This window comes from Schistocerca gregaria, chromosome 10, assembly GCF_023897955.1.
Source record: "Schistocerca gregaria isolate iqSchGreg1 chromosome 10, iqSchGreg1.2, whole genome shotgun sequence".
NCBI lineage: Eukaryota > Metazoa > Arthropoda > Insecta > Orthoptera > Acrididae > Schistocerca > Schistocerca gregaria.
In genome coordinates this window covers 30,591,965-30,612,543 of record NC_064929.1, presented here as the reverse complement: position 1 = coordinate 30,612,543, position 20,579 = coordinate 30,591,965, and positions in this window count along the sequence as shown.

The window sequence follows — 20,579 nt, the reverse complement described above, 5'->3', positions numbered from 1 at the left end:
CCTGGAAGACCAGTAGTAGTTTCTGATGAACATCTGGTGGCATTCTGTAATCTGTGGACGATCAGAGTGTTGATGAATTACAGAAATTGCATCGGGATTGAATACAACAGTCACCATCCCCACTTTTCTCCATGGGAGTAAGGTCTCAAACAGTCTACGCTTTGGTCGTACCCTGGAAGACCAGTAGTGGTTTCCGATGCACAACTAGTGGCATTCTGTAATCTATGGACTAGCAGAGTGTTGATGAAAAACAGAAAATGCATCGGGATTGAATACAACAGTCACCATGCGCACATTCCTCCACGGGAGTAATGTCTCAAACAGTCTACGCTTTGATCGTTCCCTGGAAGACCAGTAGTAGTTTCCGATGCACATCTGGTGGCATTCTGTAATCTGTGGACTATCAGGGTGTTGACGAAACACATAAATTGCATCGGGATTGAATACAATATTCACAATCGACACTTTCCTCCATGGGTGTCATGTGTGAAACAGTCCACGCTTTGATCGTTCCCTGGAAAACCAGTAGTAGTTTCCGATGCACATCTAAAGGCATTCTGTAATCTGTGGACTACCTGAGTGTTGATGAAATACAGAAATTGCATCGGGATTGAATACAACAGTCACCATGCGCACTTTCCTCCACAGGAGTAATATCTCATACAGTCTACGCTTTGATCGTCCATTGGAAGACCAGTAGTGGTTTCCGTTGCAGAACTGGTGGCATTCTGTAATCTGTGGACTATCAGAGTGTTGATGGAAAACAGAAAATGCATCGGGATTGAATACAACAGTCACCATGCGCACTTTCCTCCACGGGAGTAATGTCTCAAACAGTCTACGGTTAGATCGTTCCCTGGAAGCCCAGTAGTAGTCTCCGATGCACATCTGGTGGCATTCTGTAATCTGTGGACTATCAGAGTGTTGATGAAACACATAAATTGCATCGGGATTGAATACAACAGTCACCATCCACACTTTCCTCCATGGGAGTAATGTCTGAAACAGTCCAGGCTTTGATCGTTCACTGGAAGACCAGCAGTAGTTTCCGATGCACATCTGGTGGCATTCTGAAATCTGTGGACCATCAGAGTGTTGACGAAACAAAAAATTGCATCGGGATTGTATACATCAGTCACCATGGGCACTTTCCTCTACGGGAGTAATGTCTCAAACAGTCTACGCTTTGATCGTTCCCTGGAAGACCAGTAGCAGTTTCCGATGCACATATGGTAGCATTCTGTAATCTGTGGACTATCTGAGTGTTGATGAAACAGAGAAATTGCATCGCGATTGAATACAACAGTCACCATCCTCACTTTCCTCCATGGGAGTATTGTCTCAAAGAGTCTACGATTTTGATCGTTCCCTAGAAGATCAGTAGTAGTTTCTAATGCACATCTGGTGGCATTCTGTAATCTGTGGACGATCAGAGTGTTGATGAATCACAGTAATGGCTTCGGGATTGAATACAACAGTCACCATCCCCACTTTTCTCCATGGGAGTAATGTCTCAAACAGTCTACGCTTTGGTCGTACCCTGGAAGACCAGTAGTGGTTTCCGATGCACAACTGGTGGCATTCTGTAATCTATGGACTATCAGAGTGTTGATGAAAAACAGAAAATGCATCGGGATTGAATACAACAGCCACCATGCGCACTTTCCTCTACGGGAGTAATGTCTCAAACAGTCTACGCTTTGATCGTTCCATGGAAGACCAGTAGTAGTTTCTGATGCACATCTAGTGGCATTCTGTAATCTGTGGACGATCAGAGTGTTGATGAATCACAGAAATTGCATCGGGATTGAATACAACAGTCACCATCCCCACTTTTCTCCATGGGAGTAATGTCTCAAACAGTCTACGCTTTGGTCGTACCCTGGAAGACCAGTAGTGGTTTCCGACTCACAACTGGTGGCATTCTGTAATCTAAGGACTATCAGAGTGTTGACAAAAACACAGAAATTGCATCGGTATTGAATACAACAGTCACCATGCGCACTTTCCATCATGGGAGTAATGTCTCAAACAGTCTACGCTTTGATCGTTCCCTGGAAGACCAGTAGTAGTTTCCGATGCATATCTGGAATCAATCTGTAATCTGTGGACTATCAGAGTTTTGATGAAACACAGAAATTGCATCGGGATTGAATACAACAGTCACCATCCGCACTTTCCTCCATGGGAGAAATATCTGAAACACTCCACGCCTTGATCTCTCCCTAAAAGACCAGTATTTGCTTCCGATGCACATCTGGTGGCATTCTGTATTCTGTGGACTATCAGAGTGTTGATGAAACACAGAAATTCCATCGGGAATAAATACAACAGTCACCATGCTCACTTTCCTCCGTGGGAGTAATTCTCAAACAGTCTACCCTTTGAACGTTCACTGGAAGACCAGAAGTAGTTTCCGATGCACATCTGGTGGCATTCTGTAATCTGTGGACTATCAGAGTGTTTATGAAACACAGAATTTGCATCGGGATTGTAACAACAGTCATTATGCGCACTTTCCTCCACGGGAGTAATGTCTCAAACAGTTTACGCCTTGATCGTTCCCTGGAAGACCAGTAGTAGTTTCCGATGCACATCTGGAGGCATTCTGTAATCTGTGGACTACCTGAGTGGTGATGAAACACAGAAATTGCATCGGGATTGAATACAACAGTCACCATCCGCACTTTCCTCCATGTGAGTATTGTCTCAAACAGAATACGCTTCGATCGTTCCCAGGAAGACCAGTAGTAGTTTCTGATGAACATCTGGTGGCATTCTGTAATCTGTGGACGATCAGAGTGTTGATGAATCACAGAAATTGCATCGGGATTGAATACAACAGTCACCATCCCCACTTTCCTCCATGGGAGTAATTCTCAAACAGTCTACCATTTGATCGCTCACTGGAAGACCAGTAGTAGCTTCCGATGCACATCTGAAGGCATTCTGTAATCTGTTTACTACCTGAGTGTTGATGAAACACAGAAATTGCATCCGGATTGAATACAACAGTCACCATCCGCACTTTTCTCCATGTGAGTAACGTCTGAAACAGTCTACGCTTTGATCGTTCTGTGGTAGACCAGAAGTAGTTTCCGATACACTTCTGGTTGCATTCTGTAATCTGTGGACTATCTGAGTGTTGATGAAACAGAGAAATTGCATCGCGATTGAATACAACAGTCACCATCCTCACTTTCCTCCATGGGAGTATTGTCTCAAAGATTCTACGCTTTGATCGTTCCCTGGAAGACCAGTAGTAGTATCTGATGAACATCTGGTGGCATTCTGTAATCTGTGGACGATCAGAGTGTTGATGAATCACAGAAATTGCATCGGGATTGAATACAACAGTCACCATCCACACTTTCCTCCATGGGAGTAATGTCTGAAACAGTCCAGGCTTTGATCGTTCCCTGGAAGACCAGCAGTAGTTTCCGATGCACATCTGGAGGCATTCTGAAATCTGTGGACCATCAGGGTGTTGACGAAACAAAAAATTGCATCGGGATTGCATACATCAGTCACCATGGGCACTTTCCTCCACGGGAGTAATGTCTCAAACAGTCTACGCTTTGATCGTTCCCTGGAAGACCAGTAGTAGTTTCCGATGCACATATGGTAGCATTCTGTAATCTGTGGACTATCTGAGTGTTGATGAAACAGAGAAATTGCATCGCGATTGAATACAACAGTCACCATCCTCACTTTCCTCCATGGGAGTATTGTCTTAAAGAGTCTACGCTTTGATCGTTCCCTGGAAGATCAGTAGTAGTTTCTAATGCACATCTGGTGGCATTCTGTAATCTGTGGACGATCAGAGTGTTGATGAATCACAGAAATTGCATCGGGATTGAATACAACAGTCACCATCCCCACTTTTCTCCATGGGAGTAATGTCTCAAACCGTCTACGCTTTGGTCGTACCCTGGAAGACCAGTAGTGGTTACCGATGCACAACTGGTGGCATTCTGTAATCTATGGACTATCAGAGTGTTGATGAAAAACAGAAAATGCATCGGGATTGAATACAACAGTCACCATGCGCACTTTCCTCCACGGGAGTAATGTCTCTAACAGTCTACGCTTTGATCGTTCCATGGAAGACCAGTAGTAGTTTCTGATGCACATCTGGTGGCATTCTGTAATCTGTGGACGATCAGAGTGTTGATGAATCACAGAAATTGCATCGGGATTGAATACAACAGTCACTATCCCAACTTTCCTCCATGGGAGTAATGTCTCTAACAGTCTACGCTTTGGTAGTACCCTGGAAGACCAGTAGTGGTTTCCGACTCACAACTGGTGGCATTCTGTAATCTATGGACTATCAGAGTGTTGACAAAAACACAGAAATTGTATCGGGATTGAATACAACAGTCACCATGCGCACTTTCCTCCATGGGAGTAATGTCTCAAACAGTCTACGATTTTGATCGTTCCCTGGAAGACCAGTAGTAGTTTCCGATGCACATCTGGAGGCATTCTGTAATCTGTAGACTATCAGAGTGTTGATGAAACACAGAAATTCCATCGGGAATAAATACAACAGTCACCATGCTCACTTTCCTCCGTGGGAGTAATTCTCAAACAGTCTACCCTTTGAACGTTCCCTGGAAGACCAGTAGTAGTTTCCGATGCACATCAGGAGGCATTCTGTAATCTGTGGACTACCTGAGTGTTGATGAAACACAGAAATTGCATCGGGATTGAATACAACAGTCACCATCTGCACTTTCCTCCATGTGAGTATTGTCTCAAACAGAATACGCTTCGATCGTTCCCAGGAAGACCAGTAGTAGTTTCTGATGAACATCTGGTGGCATTCTGTAATCTGTGGACGATCAGAGTGTTGATGAATCACAGAAATTGCATCGGGATTGAATACAACAGTCACCATCCCCACTTTCCTCCAAGGGAGTAATTCTCAAACAGTCTACCATTTGATCGCTCACTGGAAGACCAGTAGTAGCTTCCGATGCACATCTGAAGGCATTCTGTAATCTGTTTACTACCTGAGTGTTGATGAAACACAGAAATTGCATCGGGATTGAATACAACAGTCACCATCCGCACTTTTCTCCATGTGAGTAACGTCTGAAACAGTCTACGCTTTGATCGTTCCGTGGAAGACCAGAAGTAGTTTCCGATACACATCTGGTTGCATTCTGTAATCTGTGGACTATCTGAGTGTTGATGAAACAGAGAAATTGCATTGCGATTGAATACAACAGTCACCATCCTCACTTTCCTCCATGGGAGTATTGTCTCAAAGAGTCTACGCTTTGATCGTTCCCTGGAAGACCAGTAGTAGTTTCTGATAAACATCTGGTGGCATTCTGTAATCTGTGGACGATCAGAGTGTTGATGAATCACAGAAATTGCATCGGGATTCAATACAACAGTCACCATGCGCACTTTCCATCATGGGAGTAATGTTTTAAACAGTCTACGCTTTGATCGTTCCCTGGAAGACCAGTAGTAGCTTCCGATGCACATCTGGAGGCATTCTGTAATCTGTGGACTATAGAGAGTTGATGAAACACAGAAATTGCATCAGGATTGAATACAACAGTCACCATGCGCACTTTCCTCCATGGGAGTAATGTCTCAAACAGTCTATGCTTTGATCGTTCCCAAGAAGACCAGTAGTAGTTTCCGATGCATATCTGGAATCAATCTGTAATCTGTGGACTATCAGAGTTTTGATGAAACACAGAAATTGCATCGGGATTGAATACAACAGTCACAATCCGCACTTTCCTCCATGGGAGTAATATCTGAAACACTCCACGCCTTGATCTCTCCCTGGGAGGCCAGTATTTGCTTCCGATGCACATCTGGTGGCAATCTGTAATCTGTGGACTATCAGAGTGTTGATGAAACACAGAAATTGCACCGGGATTGTATACAACAGTCACCATGCGCACTTTCCTCCACAGGAGTAATATCTGATACAGTCTACGCTTTGATCGTTCAATGGAAGACCAGTAGTGGTATCCGATGCACAACTGGTGGCATTCTGTTATCTGTGGACTATCAGAGTGTTGACGGAAAACAGAAAATGAATCAGGATTGAATACAACGGTCACCATGCGCACTTTCCTCCACGGGAGTAATGTCTCAAACAGTCCACACTTTGATCGTTCCCTGGAAGACCAGCAGTAGTTTCCGATGCACATCTGGTGGCATTCTGAAATCTGTGGACCATCAGAGTGTTGACGAAACAAAAAATTGCATCGGGATTGTATACATCAGTCACCATGGGCACTTTCCTCCACGGGAGTAATATCTCAAACAGTCTACGCTTTGATCGTTCCCTGGAAGACCAGTAGTAGTTTCCGATGCACATATGGTAGCATTCTGTAATCTGTGGACTATCTGAGTGTTGATGAAACAGAGAAATTGCATCGCGATTGAATACAACAGTCACCATCCTCACTTTCCTCCATGGGAGTATTGTCTCAAAGAGTCTACGCTTTGATCGTTTCCTAGAAGATCAGTAGTAGTTTCTAATGCACATCTGGTGTCATTCTGTAATCTGTGGACGATCAGAGTGTTAATGAATCACAGAAATTGCATCGGGATTGAATACAACAGTCACCATCCCCACTTTTCTCCATGGGAGTAATGTCTCAAACAGTCTACGCTTTGGTCGTACCCTGGAAGACCAGTAGTGGTTTCCGATGCACAACTGGTGGCATTCTGTAATCTATGGACTATCAGAGTGTTGATGAAAAACAGAAAATGCATCGGGATTGAATACAACAGTCACCATGCACACTTTCCTCCACGGGAGTAATGTCTCAAACAGTCTACGCTTTGATCGTTCCATGGAAGACCAGTAGTAGTTTCTGATGCACATCTGGTGGCATTCTGTAATCTGTGGACGATCAGAGTGTTGATGAATCACAGAAATTGCATCGGGATTGAATACAACAGTCACCATGCGCACTTTCCTCCATGGGAGTAATGTCTCAAACAGTCTATGCTTTGATCGTTCCCAAGAAGACCAGTAGTAGTTTCCGATGCATATCTGGAATCAATCTGTAATCTGTGGACTATCAGAGTTTTGATGAAACACAGAAATTGCATCGGGATTGAATACAACAGTCACCATCCGCACTTTCCTCCATGGGAGTAATATCTGAAACACTCCACGCCTTGATCTCTCCCTGGGAGGACAGTATTTGCTTCCGATGCACATCTGGTGGCATTCTGTAATCTGTGGACTATCAGAGTGTTGATGAAACACAGAAATTGCACCGGGATTGAATACAACAGTCACCATGCGCACTTTCCTCCACAGGAGTAATATCTGATACAGTCTACGCTTTGATCGTTCAATGGAAGACCAGTAGTGGTATCCGATGCACAACTGGTGGCATTCTGTTATCTGTGGACTATCAGAGTGTTGACGGAAAACAGAAAATGAATCAGGATTGAATACAACGGTCACCATGCGCACTTTCCTCCACGGGAGTAATGTCTCAAACAGTCCACACTTTGATCGTTCCCTGGAAGACCAGCAGTAGTTTCCGATGCACATCTGGTGGCATTCTGAAATCTGTGGACCATCAGAGTGTCGACGAAACAAAAAATTGCATCGGGATTGTATACATCAGTCACCATGGGCACTTTCCTCCACGGGAGTAATATCTCAAACAGTCTACGCTTTGATCGTTCCCTGGAAGACCAGTAGTAGTTTCCGATGCACATATGGTAGCATTCTGTAATCTGTGGACTATCTGAGTGTTGATGAAACAGAGAAATTGCATCGCGATTGAATACAACAGTCACCATCCTCACTTTCCTCCATGGGAGTATTGTCTCAAAGAGTCTACGCATTGATCGTTTCCTAGAAGATCAGTAGTAGTTTCTAATGCACATCTGGTGGCATTCTGTAATCTGTGGACGATCAGAGTGTTAATGAATCACAGAAATTGCATCGGGATTGAATACAACAGTCACCATCCCCACTTTTCTCCATGGGAGTAATGTCTCAAACAGTCTACGCTTTGGTCGTACCCTGGAAGACCAGTAGTGGTTTCCGATGCACAACTGGTGGCATTCTGTAATCTATGGACTATCAGAGTGTTGATGAAAAACAGAAAATGCATCGTGATTGAATACAACAGTCACCATGCACACTTTCCTCCACGGGAGTAATGTCTCAAACAGTCTACGCTTTGATCGTTCCATGGAAGACCAGTAGTAGTTACTGATGCACATCTGGTGGCATTCTGTAATCTGTGGACGATCAGAGTGTTGATGAATCACAGAAATTGCATCGGGATTGAATACAACAGTCACCATCCCCACTTTTCTCCATGGGAGTAATGTCTCAAACAGTCTACGCTTTGGTCGTACCCTGGAAGACCAGTAGTGGTTTCCGACTCACAACTGGTGGCATTCTGTAATCTATGGACTATCAGAGTGTTGACAAAAACACATAAATTGCATCGGGATTGAATACAACAGTCACCATGCGCACTTTCCATCATGGGAGTAATGTCTCAAACAGTCTTCGCTTTGATCGTTCCCTGGAAGACCAGTAGTAGTTTCCGATGCATATCTGGAATCAATCTGTAATCTGTGGACTATCAGAGGTTTGATGAAACACAGAAATTGCATCGGGATTGAATACAACAGTCACCATCCGCACTTTCCTCCATGGGAGTAATATCTGAAACACTCCACGCCTTGATCTCTCCCTGGAAGACCAGTATTTGCTTCCGATGTACATCTGGTGGCATTCTGTAATCTGTGGACTATCAGAGTGTTGATGAAACACAGAAATTGCATCGGGATTGAATACAACAGTCACCATGCGCACTTTCCTCCACAGGAGTAATATCTCATACAGTCTACGCTTTGATCGTTCAATGGAAGACCAGTAGTGGTATCCGATGCACAACTGGTGGCATTCTGTAATCTGTGGACTATCAGAGTGTTGATGGAAAACAGAAAATGCATCAGGATTGAATACAACGGTCACCATGCGAACTTTCCTCCACGGGAGTAATGTCTCAAACAGCCTACGGTTAGATCGTTCCCTGGAAGACCAGTAGTAGTCTCCGATGCACATCTGGTGGCATTGTGTAATCTGTGGACTATCAGAGTGTTGATGAAACACATAAATTGCATCGGGATTGAATACAACAGTCAACATCCACACTTTCTTCCATAGGAGTAATGCCTGAAACAGTCCACGCTTTGATCGTTCCCAGGAAGACCAGTAGTAGTTTCTGATGCACATCTGGAGGCATTCTGAAATCTGTAAACTATCAGAGTGTTGATGAAACACAGAAACTCCATCGGGATTGAATACAACAGTCACCATGCGCACTTTCCTCCATGGGAGTAATTCTCAAACAGTCTACCATTTGATCGCTCACTGGAAGACCAGTGGTAGCTTCCGATGCACATCTGAAGGCATTCTGTAATCTGTTTACTACCTGAGTGTTGATGAAACACAGAAATTGCATCGGGATACAATACAACAGTCACCATCCGCACTTTTCTCCATGTGAGTAACGTCTGAAACAGTCTACGCTTTGATCGTTCCGTGGAAGACCAGAAGTAGTTTCCGATACACATCTGGTTGCATTCTGTAATCTGTGGACTATCTGAGTGTTGATGAAACAGAGAAATTGCATCGCGATTGAATACAACAGTCACCATCCTCACTTTCCTCCATGGGAGTATTGTCTCAAAGAGTCTACGCTTTGATCGTTCCCTGGAAGACCAGTAGTAGTTTCTGATGAACATCTGGTGGCATTCTGTAATCTGTGGACGATCAGAGTGTTGATGAATTACAGAAATTGCATCGGGATTGAATACAACAGTCACCATCCCCACTTTTCTCCATGGGAGTAAGGTCTCAAACAGTCTACGCTTTGGTCGTACCCTGGAAGACCAGTAGTGGTTTCCGATGCACAACTGGTGGCATTCTGTAATCTATGGACTAGCAGAGTGTTGATGAAAAACAGAAAATGCATCGGGATTGAATACAACAGTCACCATGCGCACATTCCTCCACGGGAGTAATGTCTCAAACAGTCTACGATTTGATCGTTCCCTGGAAGACCAGTAGTAGTTTCCGATGCACATCTGGTGGCATTCTGTAATCTGTGGACTATCAGGGTGTTGACGAAACACATAAATTGCATCGGGATTGAATACAATATTCACAATCCACACTTTCCTCCATGGGTGTCATGTGTGAAACAGTCCACGCTTTGATCGTTCCCTGGAAAACCAGTAGTAGTTTCCGATGCACATCTAAAGGCATTCTGTAATCTGTGGACTACCTGACTGTTGATGAAATACAGAAATTGCATCGGGATTGAATACAACAGTCACCATGCGCACTTTCCTCCACAGGAGTAATATCTCATACAGTCTACGCTTTGATCGTCCATTGGAAGACCAGTAGTGGTTTCCGTTGCAGAACTGGTGGCATTCTGTAATCTGTGGACTATCAGAGTGTTGATGGAAAACAGAAAATGCATCGGGATTGAATACAACAGTCACCATGCGCACTTTCCTCCACGGGAGTAATGTCTCAAACAGTCTACGGTTAGATCGTTCCCTGGAAGCCCAGTAATAGTCTCCGATGCACATCTGGTGGCATTCTGTAATCTGTGGACTATCAGAGTGTTGATGAAACACATAAATTGCATCGGGATTGAATACAACAGTCACCATCCACACTTTCCTCCATGGGAGTAATGTCTGAAACAGTCCAGGCTTTGATCGTTCCCTGGAAGACCAGCAGTAGTTTCCGATGCACATCTGGTGGCATTCTGAAATCTGTGGACCATCAGAGTGCTGACGAAACAAAAAATTGCATCGGGATTGTATACATCAGTCACCATGGGCACTTTCCTCCACGGGAGTAATGTCTCAAACAGTCTACGCTTTGATCGTTCCCTGGAAGACCAGTAGCAGTTTCCGATGCACATATGGTAGCATTCTGTAATCTGTGGACTATCTGAGTGTTAATGAAACAGAGAAATTGCATCGCGATTGAATACAACAGTCACCATCCTCACTTTCCTCCATGGGAGTATTGTCTCAAAGAGTCTACGCTTTGATTGTTCCCTAGAAGATCAGTAGTAGTTTCTAATGCAAATCTGGTGGCATTCTGTAATCTGTGGACGATCAGAGTGTTGATGAATCACAGAAATTGCATCGGGATTGAATACAACAGTCACCATCCCCACTTTTCTCCATGGGAGTAATGTCTCAAACAGTCTACGCTTTGGTCGTACCCTGGAAGACCAGTAGTGGTTTCCGATGCACAACTGGTGGCATTCTGTAATCTATGGACTATCAGAGTGTTGATGAAAAACAGAAAATGCATCGGGATTGAATACAACAGCCACCATGCGCACTTTCCTCCACGGGAGTAATGTCTCAAACAGTCTACGCTTTGATCGTTCCATGGAAGACCAGTAGTAGTTTCTGATGCACATCTGGTGGCATTCTGTAATCTGTGGACGATCAGAGTGTTGATGAATCACAGAAATTGCATCGGGATTGAATACAACAGTCACCATCCCCACTTTTCTCCATGGGAGTAATGTCTCAAACAGTCTACGCTTTGTTCGTACCCTGGAAGACCAGTAGTGGTTTCCGACTCACAACTGGTGGCATTCTGTAATCTATGGACTAACAGAGTGTTGACAAAAACACAGAAATTGCATCGGTATTGAATACAACAGTCACCATGCGCACTTTCCATCATGGGAGTAATGTCTCAAACAGTCTACGCTTTGATCGTTCCCTGGAAGACCAGTAGTAGTTTCCGATGCATATCTGGAATCAATCTGTAATCTGTGGACTATCAGAGTTTTGATGAAACACAGAAATTGCATCGGGATTGAATACAACAGTCACCATGCGCACTTTCCTCCACAGGAGTAATATCTCATACAGTCTACGCTTTGATCGTTCAATGGAAGACCAGTAGTGGTATCCGATGCACAACTGGTGGCATTCTGTTATCTGTGGACTATCAGAGTGTTGATGGAAAACAGAAAATGCATCAGGATTGAATACAACGGTCACCATGCGCACTTTCCTCCACGGGAGTAATGTCTCAAACAGTCTACGGTTAGATCGTTCCCTGGTAGACCAGTAGTAGTCTCCGATGCACATCTGGTGGCATTCTGTAATCTGTGGACTATCAGAGTGTTGATGAAACACATAAATTGCATCGGGATTGAATACAACAGGCAACATCCACACTTTCTTCCATGGGAGTAATGTCTGAAACAGTCCACGCTTTGATCGTTCCCTGGAAGACCAGTAGTAGTTTCCGATGCACATCTGGTAGCATTCTGTAATCTGTGGACTATCAGAGTGTTGATGAAACACAGAAATTACATCGGGATTGAATACAACAGTCACCATGCGAACTTTCCTCCATGGGAGTAATGTCTCAAACAGTCTACGATTTTGATCGTTCCCTGGAAGACCAGTAGTAGTTTCCGATGCACATCTGGAAGCATTCTGTAATCTGTAGACTATCAGAGTGTTGATGAAACACAGAAATTCCATCGGGAATAAATACAACAGTCACCATGCTCACTTTCCTCCGTGGGAGTAATTCTCAAACAGTCTACCCTTTGAACGTTCACTGGAAGACCAGAAGTAGTTTCCGATGCACATCTGGTGGCATTCTGTAATCTGTGGACTATCAGAGTGTTTATGAAACACAGAATTTGCATCGGGATTGTAACAACAGTCATTATGCGCACTTTCCTCCACGGGAGTAATGTCTCAAACAGTTTATGCCTTGATCGTTCCCTGGAAGACCAGTAGTAGTTTCCGATGCACATCTAGAGGCATTCTGTAATCTGTGGACTACCTGAGTGTTGATGAAACACAGAAATTGCATCGGGATTGAATACAACAGTCACCATCCGCACTTTCCTCCATGTGAGTATTGTCTCAAACAGAATACGCTTCGATCGTTCCCAGGAAGACCAGTAGTAGTTTCTGATGAACATCTGGTGGCATTCTGTAATCTGTGGACGATCAGAGTGTTGATGAATCACAGAAATTGCATCGGGATTGAATACAACAGTCACCATCCCCACTTTCCTCCATGGGAGTAATTCTCAAACAGTCTACCATTTGATCGCTCACTGGAAGACCAGTAGTAGCTTCCGATGCACATCTGAAGGCATTCAGTAATCTGTTTACTACCTGAGTGTTGATGAAACACAGAAATTGCATCCGGATTGAATACAACAGTCACCATCCGCACTTTTCTCCATGTGAGTAACGTCTGAAACAGTCTACGCTTTGATCGTTCCGTGGAAGACCAGAAGTAGTTTCCGATACACTTCTGGTTGCATTCTGTAATCTGTGGACTATCTGAGTGTTGATGATACAGAGAAATTGCATCGCGATTGAATACAACAGTCACCATCCTCACTTTCCTCCATGGGAGTATTGTCTCAAAGAGTCTACGCTTTGATCGTTCCCTGGAAGACCAGTAGTAGTTTCTGATGAACATCTGGTGGCATTCTGTAATCTGTGGACGATCAGAGTGTTGATGAAACACATAAATTGCATCGGGATTGAATACAACAGTCACCATCCACACTTTCCTCCATGGGAGTAATGTCTGAAACAGTCCAGGCTTTGATCGTTCCCTGGAAGACCAGCAGTAGTTTCCGATGCACATCTGGTGGCATTCTGAAATCTGTGGACCATCAGGGTGTTGACGAAACAAAAAATTGCATCGGGATTGCACACATCAGTCACCATGGGCACTTTCCTCCACGGGAGTAGTGTCTCAAACAGTCTACGCTTTGATCGTTCCCTGGAAGACCAGTAGTAGTTTCCGATGCACATATGGTAGCATTCTGTAATCTGTGGACTATCTGAGTGTTGATGAAACAGAGAAATTGCATCGCGATTGAATACAACAGTCACCATCCTCACTTTCCTCCATGGGAGTATTGTCTTAAAGAGTCTACGCTTTGATCGTTCCCTGGAAGATCAGTAGTAGTTTCTAATGCACATCTGGTGGCATTCTGTAATCTGTGGACGATCAGAGTGTTTATGAATCACAGAAATTGCATCGGGATTGAATACAACAGTCACCATCCCCACTTTTCTCCATGGGAGTAATGTCTCAAACAGTCTACGCTTTGGTCGTACCCTGGAAGACCAGTAGTGGTTACCGATGCACAACTGGTGGCATTCTGTAATCTATGGACTATCAGAGTGTTGATGAAAAACAGAAAATGCATCGGGATTGAATACAACAGTCACCATGCGCACTTTCCTCCACGGGAGTAATGTCTCTAACAGTCTACGCTTTGATCGTTCCATGGAAGACCAGTAGTAGTTTCTGATGCACATCTGGTAGCATTCTGTAATCTGTGGACGATCAGAGTGTTTATGAATCACAGAAATTGCATCGGGATTGAATACAACAGTCACCATCCCCACTTTTCTCCATGGGAGTAATGTCTCAAACAGTCTACGCTTTGGTTGTACCCTGGAAGACCAGTAGTGGTTACCGATGCACAACTGGTGGCATTCTGTAATCTATGGACTATCAGAGTGTTGATGAAAAACAGAAAATGCATCGGGATTGAATACAACAGCCACCATGCGCACTTTCCTCCACGGGAGTAATGTCTCAAACAGTCTACGCTTTGATCGTTCCATGGAAGACCAGTAGTAGTTTCTGATGCACATCTGGTGGCATTCTGTAATCTGTGGACGATCAGAGTGTTGATGAATCACAGAAATTGCATCGGGATTGAATACAACAGTCACCATCCCCACTTTTCTCCATGGGAGTAATGTCTCAAACAGTCTACGCTTTGTTCGTACCCTGGAAGACCAGTAGTGGTTTCCGACTCACAACTGGTGGCATTCTGTAATCTATGGACTAACAGAGTGTTGACAAAAACACAGAAATTGCATCGGTATTGAATACAACAGTCACCATGCGCACTTTCCATCATGGGAGTAATGTCTCAAACAGTCTACGCTTTGATCGTTCCCTGGAAGACCAGTAGTAGTTTCCGATGCATATCTGGAATCAATCTGTAATCTGTGGACTATCAGAGTTTTGATGAAACACAGAAATTGCATCGGGATTGAATACAACAGTCACCATGCGCACTTTCCTCCACAGGAGTAATATCTCATACAGTCTACGCTTTGATCGTTCAATGGAAGACCAGTAGTGGTATCCGATGCACAACTGGTGGCATTCTGTTATCTGTGGACTATCAGAGTGTTGATGGAAAACAGAAAATGCATCAGGATTGAATACAACGGTCACCATGCGCACTTTCCTCCACGGGAGTAATGTCTCAAACAGTCTACGGTTAGATCGTTCCCTGGTAGACCAGTAGTAGTCTCCGATGCACATCTGGTGGCATTCTGTAATCTGTGGACTATCAGAGTGTTGATGAAACACATAAATTGCATCGGGATTGAATACAACAGTCAACATCCACACTTTCTTCCATGGGAGTAATGTCTGAAACAGTCCACGCTTTGATCGTTCCCTGGAAGACCAGTAGTAGTTTCCGATGCACATCTGGTAGCATTCTGTAATCTGTGGACTATCAGAGTGTTGATGAAACACAGAAATTACATCGGGATTGAATACAACAGTCACCATGCGAACTTTCCTCCATGGGAGTAATGTCTCAAACAGTCTACGGTTTTGATCGTTCCCTGGAAGACCAGTAGTAGTTTCCGATGCACATCTGGAGGCATTCTGTAATCTGTAGACTATCAGAGTGTTGATGAAACACAGAAATTCCATCGGGAATAAATACAACAGTCACCATGCTCACTTTCCTCCGTGGGAGTAATTCTCAAACAGTCTACCCTTTGAACGTTCACTGGAAGACCAGAAGTAGTTTCCGATGCACATCTGGTGGCATTCTGTAATCTGTGGACTATCAGAGTGTTTATGAAACACAGAATTTGCATCGGGATTGTAACAACAGTCATTATGCGCACTTTCCTCCACGGGAGTAATGTCTCAAACAGTTTATGCCTTGATCGTTCCCTGGAAGACCAGTAGTAGTTTCCGATGAACATCTGGAGGAATTCTGTAATCTGTGGACTACCTGTGTGTTGATGAAACACAGAAATTGCATCGGGATTGAATACAACAGTCACCATCCGCACTTTCCTCCATGTGAGTATTGTCTCAAACAGAATACGCTTCGATCGTTCCCAGGAAGACCAGTAGTAGTTTCTGATGAACATCTGGTGGCATTCTGTAATCTGTGGACGATCAGAGTGTTGATGAATCACAGAAATTGCATCGGGATTGAATACAACAGTCACCATCCCCACTTTCCTCCATGGGAGTAATTCTTAAACAGTCTACCATTTGATCGCTCACTGGAAGACCAGTAGTAGCTTCCGATGCACATCTGAAGGCATTCAGTAATCTGTTTACTACCTGAGTGTTGATGAAACACAGAAATTGCATCCGGATTGAATACAACAGTCACCATCCGCACTTTTCTCCATGTGAGTAACGTCTGAAACAGTCTACGCTTTGATCGTTCCGTGGAAGACCAGAAGTAGTTTCCGATACACTTCTGGTTGCATTCTGTAATCTGTGGACTATCTGAGTGTTGATGAAACAGAGAAATTGCAACGCGATTGAATACAACAGTCACCATCCTCACTTTCCTCCATGGGAGTATTGTCTCAAAGAGTCTACGCTTTGATCGTTCCCTGGAAGACCAGTAGTAGTTTCTGATGAACATCTGGTGGCATTCTGTAATCTGTGGACGATCAGAGTGTTGATGAAACACATAAATTGCATCGGGATTGAATACAACAGTCACCATCCACACTTTCCTCCATGGGAGTAATGTCTGAAACAGTCCAGGCTCTGATCGTTCCCTGGAAGACCAGCAGTAGTTTCCGATGCACATCTGGTGGCATTCTGAAATCTGTGGACCATCAGGGTGTTGACGAAACAAAAAATTGCATCGGGATTGCATACATCAGTCACCATGGGCACTTTCCTCCACGGGAGTAGTGTCTCAAACAGTCTACGCTTTGATCGTTCCCTGGAAGACCAGTAGTAGTTTCCGATGCACATATGGTAGCATTCTGTAATCTGTGGACTATCTGAGTGTTGATGAAACAGAGAAATTGCATCGCGATTGAATACAACAGTCACCATCCTCACTTTCCTCCATGGGAGTATTGTCTTAAAGAGTCTACGCTTTGATCGTTCCCTGGAAGATCAGTAGTAGTTTCTAATGCACATCTGGTGGCATTCTGTAATCTGTGGACGATCAGAGTGTTTATGAATCACAGAAATTGCATCGGGATTGAATACAACAGTCACCATCCCCACTTTTCTCCATGGGAGTAATGTCTCAAACAGTCTACGCTTTGGTCGTACCCTGGAAGACCAGTAGTGGTTACCGATGCACAACTGGTGGCATTCTGTAATCTATGGACTATCAGAGTGTTGATGAAAAACAGAAAATGCATCGGGATTGAATACAACAGTCACCATGCGCACTTTCCTCCACGGGAGTAATGTCTCTAACAGTCTACGCTTTGATCGTTCCATGGAAGACCAGTAGTAGTTTCTGATGCACATCTGGTAGCATTCTGTAATCTGTGGACGATCAGAGTGTTGATGAATCACAGAAATTGCATCGGGATTGAATAAAACAGTCACTATCCCCACTTTTCTCCATGGGAGTAATGTCTCTAACAGTCTACGCTTTGGTCGTACCCTGGAAAACCAGTAGTGGTTTCCGACTCACAACTGGTGGCATTCTGTAATCTATGGACTATCAGAGTGTTGACAAAAACACAGAAATTGTATCGGGATTGAATACAACAGTCACCATGCGCACTTTCCATCATGGGAGTAATGTCTGAAACAGTCCACGATTTGATCGTTCCCTGGAAGACCAGTAGTAGTTTCCAACGCACATCTGGTAGAATTCTGTAATCTGTGGACTATCAGAGTGTTGATGAAACACAGAAATTACATCGGGATTGAATACAACAGTCACCATGCGAACTTTCCTCCATGGGAGTAATGTCTCAAACAGTCTACGCTTTGATCGTTCCATGGAAGACCAGTAGTAGTTTCTGATGCACATCTGGTGGCATTCTGTAATCTGTGGACGATCAGAGTGTTGATGAATCACAGAAATTGCATCGGGATTGAATACAACAGTCACCATCCCCACTTTTCTCCATGGGAGTAATGACTCAAACAGTCTACGCTTTGGTCGTACCGTGGAAGACCAGTAGTGGTTTCCGACTCACAACTGGTGGCATTCTGTAATCTATGGACTATCAGAGTGTTGACAAAAACACAGAAATTGCATCGGTATTGAATACAACAGTCACCATGCGCACTTTCCATCATGGGAGTAATGTCTCAAACAGTCTACGCTTTGATCGTTCCCTGGAAGACCAGTAGTAGTTTCCGATGCATATCTGGAATCAATCTGTAATCTGTGGACTATCAGAGTTTTGATGAAACACAGAAATTGCATCGGGATTGAATACAACAGTCACCATCCGCACTTTCCTCCATGGGAGTAATATCTGAAACACTCCACGCCTTGATCTCTCCCTAAAAGACCAGTATTTGCTTCCGATGCACATCTGGTGGCATTCTGTATTCTGTGGACTATCAGAGTGTTGATGAAACACAGAAATTGCATCGGGATTGAATACAACAGTCACCATGCGCACTTTCCTCCACAGGAGTAATATCTCATACAGTCTACGCTTTGATCGTTCAATGGAAGGCCAGTAGTGGTATCCGATGCACAACTGGTGGCATTCTGTTATCTGTGGACTATCAGAGTGTTGATGGAAAACAGAAAATGCATCAGGATTGAATACAACGGTCACCATGCGCACTTTCCTCCACGGGAGTAATGTCTCAAACAGTCTACGGTTAGATCGTTCCCTGGTAGACCAGTAGTAGTCTCCGATGCACATCTGGTGGCATTCTGTAATCTGTGGACTATCAGAGTGTTGATGAAACACAGAAATTACATCGGGATTGAATACAACAGTCACCATGCGAACTTTCCTCCATGGGAGTAATGTCTCAAACAGTCTACGATTTTGATCGTTCCCTGGAAGACCAGTAGTAGTTTCCGATGCACATCTGGAGGCATTCTGTAATCTGTAGACTATCAGAGTGTTGATGAAACACAGAAATTCCATCGGGAATAAATACAACAGTCACCATGCTCACTTTCCTTTGTGGGAGTAATTCTCAAACTGTCTACCCTTTGAACGTTCACTGGAAGACCAGAAGTAGTTTCCGATGCACATCTGGTGGCATTCTGTAATCTGTGGACTATCAGAGTGTTTATGAAACACAGAATTTGCATCGGGATTGTAACAACAGTCATTATGCGCACTTTCCTCCACGGGAGTAATGTCTCAAACAGTTTATGCCTTGATCGTTCCCTGGAAGACCAGTAGTAGTTTCCGATGCACATCTGGAGGCATTCTGTAATCTGTGGACTACCTGAGTGTTGATGAAACACAGAAATTGCATCGGGATTGAATACAACAGTCACCATCCGCACTTTCCTCCATGTGAGTATTGTCTCAAACAGAATACGCTTCGATCGTTCCCAGGAAGACCAGTAGTAGTTTCTGATGAACATCTGGTGGCATTCTGTAATCTGTGGACGATCAGAGTGTTGATGAATCACAGAAATTGCATCGGGATTGAATACAACAGTCACCATCCCCACTCTCCTCCATGGGAGTAATTCTCAAACAGTCTACCATTTGATCGCTCACTGGAAGACCAGTAGTAGCCTCCGATGCACATCTGAAGGCATTCTGTAATCTGTTTACTACCTGAGTGTTGATGAAACACAGAAATTGCATCCGGATTGAATACAACAGTCACCATCCGCACTTTTCTCCATGTGAGTAACGTCTGAAACAGTCTACGCTTTGATAGTTCCGTGGAAGACCAGAGGTAGTTTCCGATACACTTCTGGTTGCATTCTGTAATCTGTGGACTATCTGAGTGTTGATGAAACAGAAAAATGGCATCGCGATTGAATACAACAGTCACCATCCTCACTTTCCTCCATGGGAGTATTCTCTCAAAGAGTCTACGCTTTGATCGTTCCCTGGAAGACCAGTAGTAGTTTCTGATGAACATCTGGTGGCATTCTGTAATCTGTGGACGATCAGAGTGTTGATGAAACACATAAATTGCATCGGGATTGAATACAACAGTCACCATCCACACTTTCCTCCATGGGAGTAATGTCTGAAACAGTCCAGGCTTTGATCGTTCCCTGGAAGACCAGCAGTAGTTTCCGATGCACATCTGGTGGCATTCTGAAATCTGTGGACCATCAGGGTGTTGACGAAACAAAAAATTGCATCGGGATTGCATACATCAGTCACCATGGGCACTTTCCTCCACGGAAGTAGTGTCTCAAACAGTCTACGCTTTGATCGTTCCCTGGAAGACCAGTAGTAGTTTCCGATGCACATATGGTAGCATTCTGTAATCTGTGGACTATCTGAGTGTT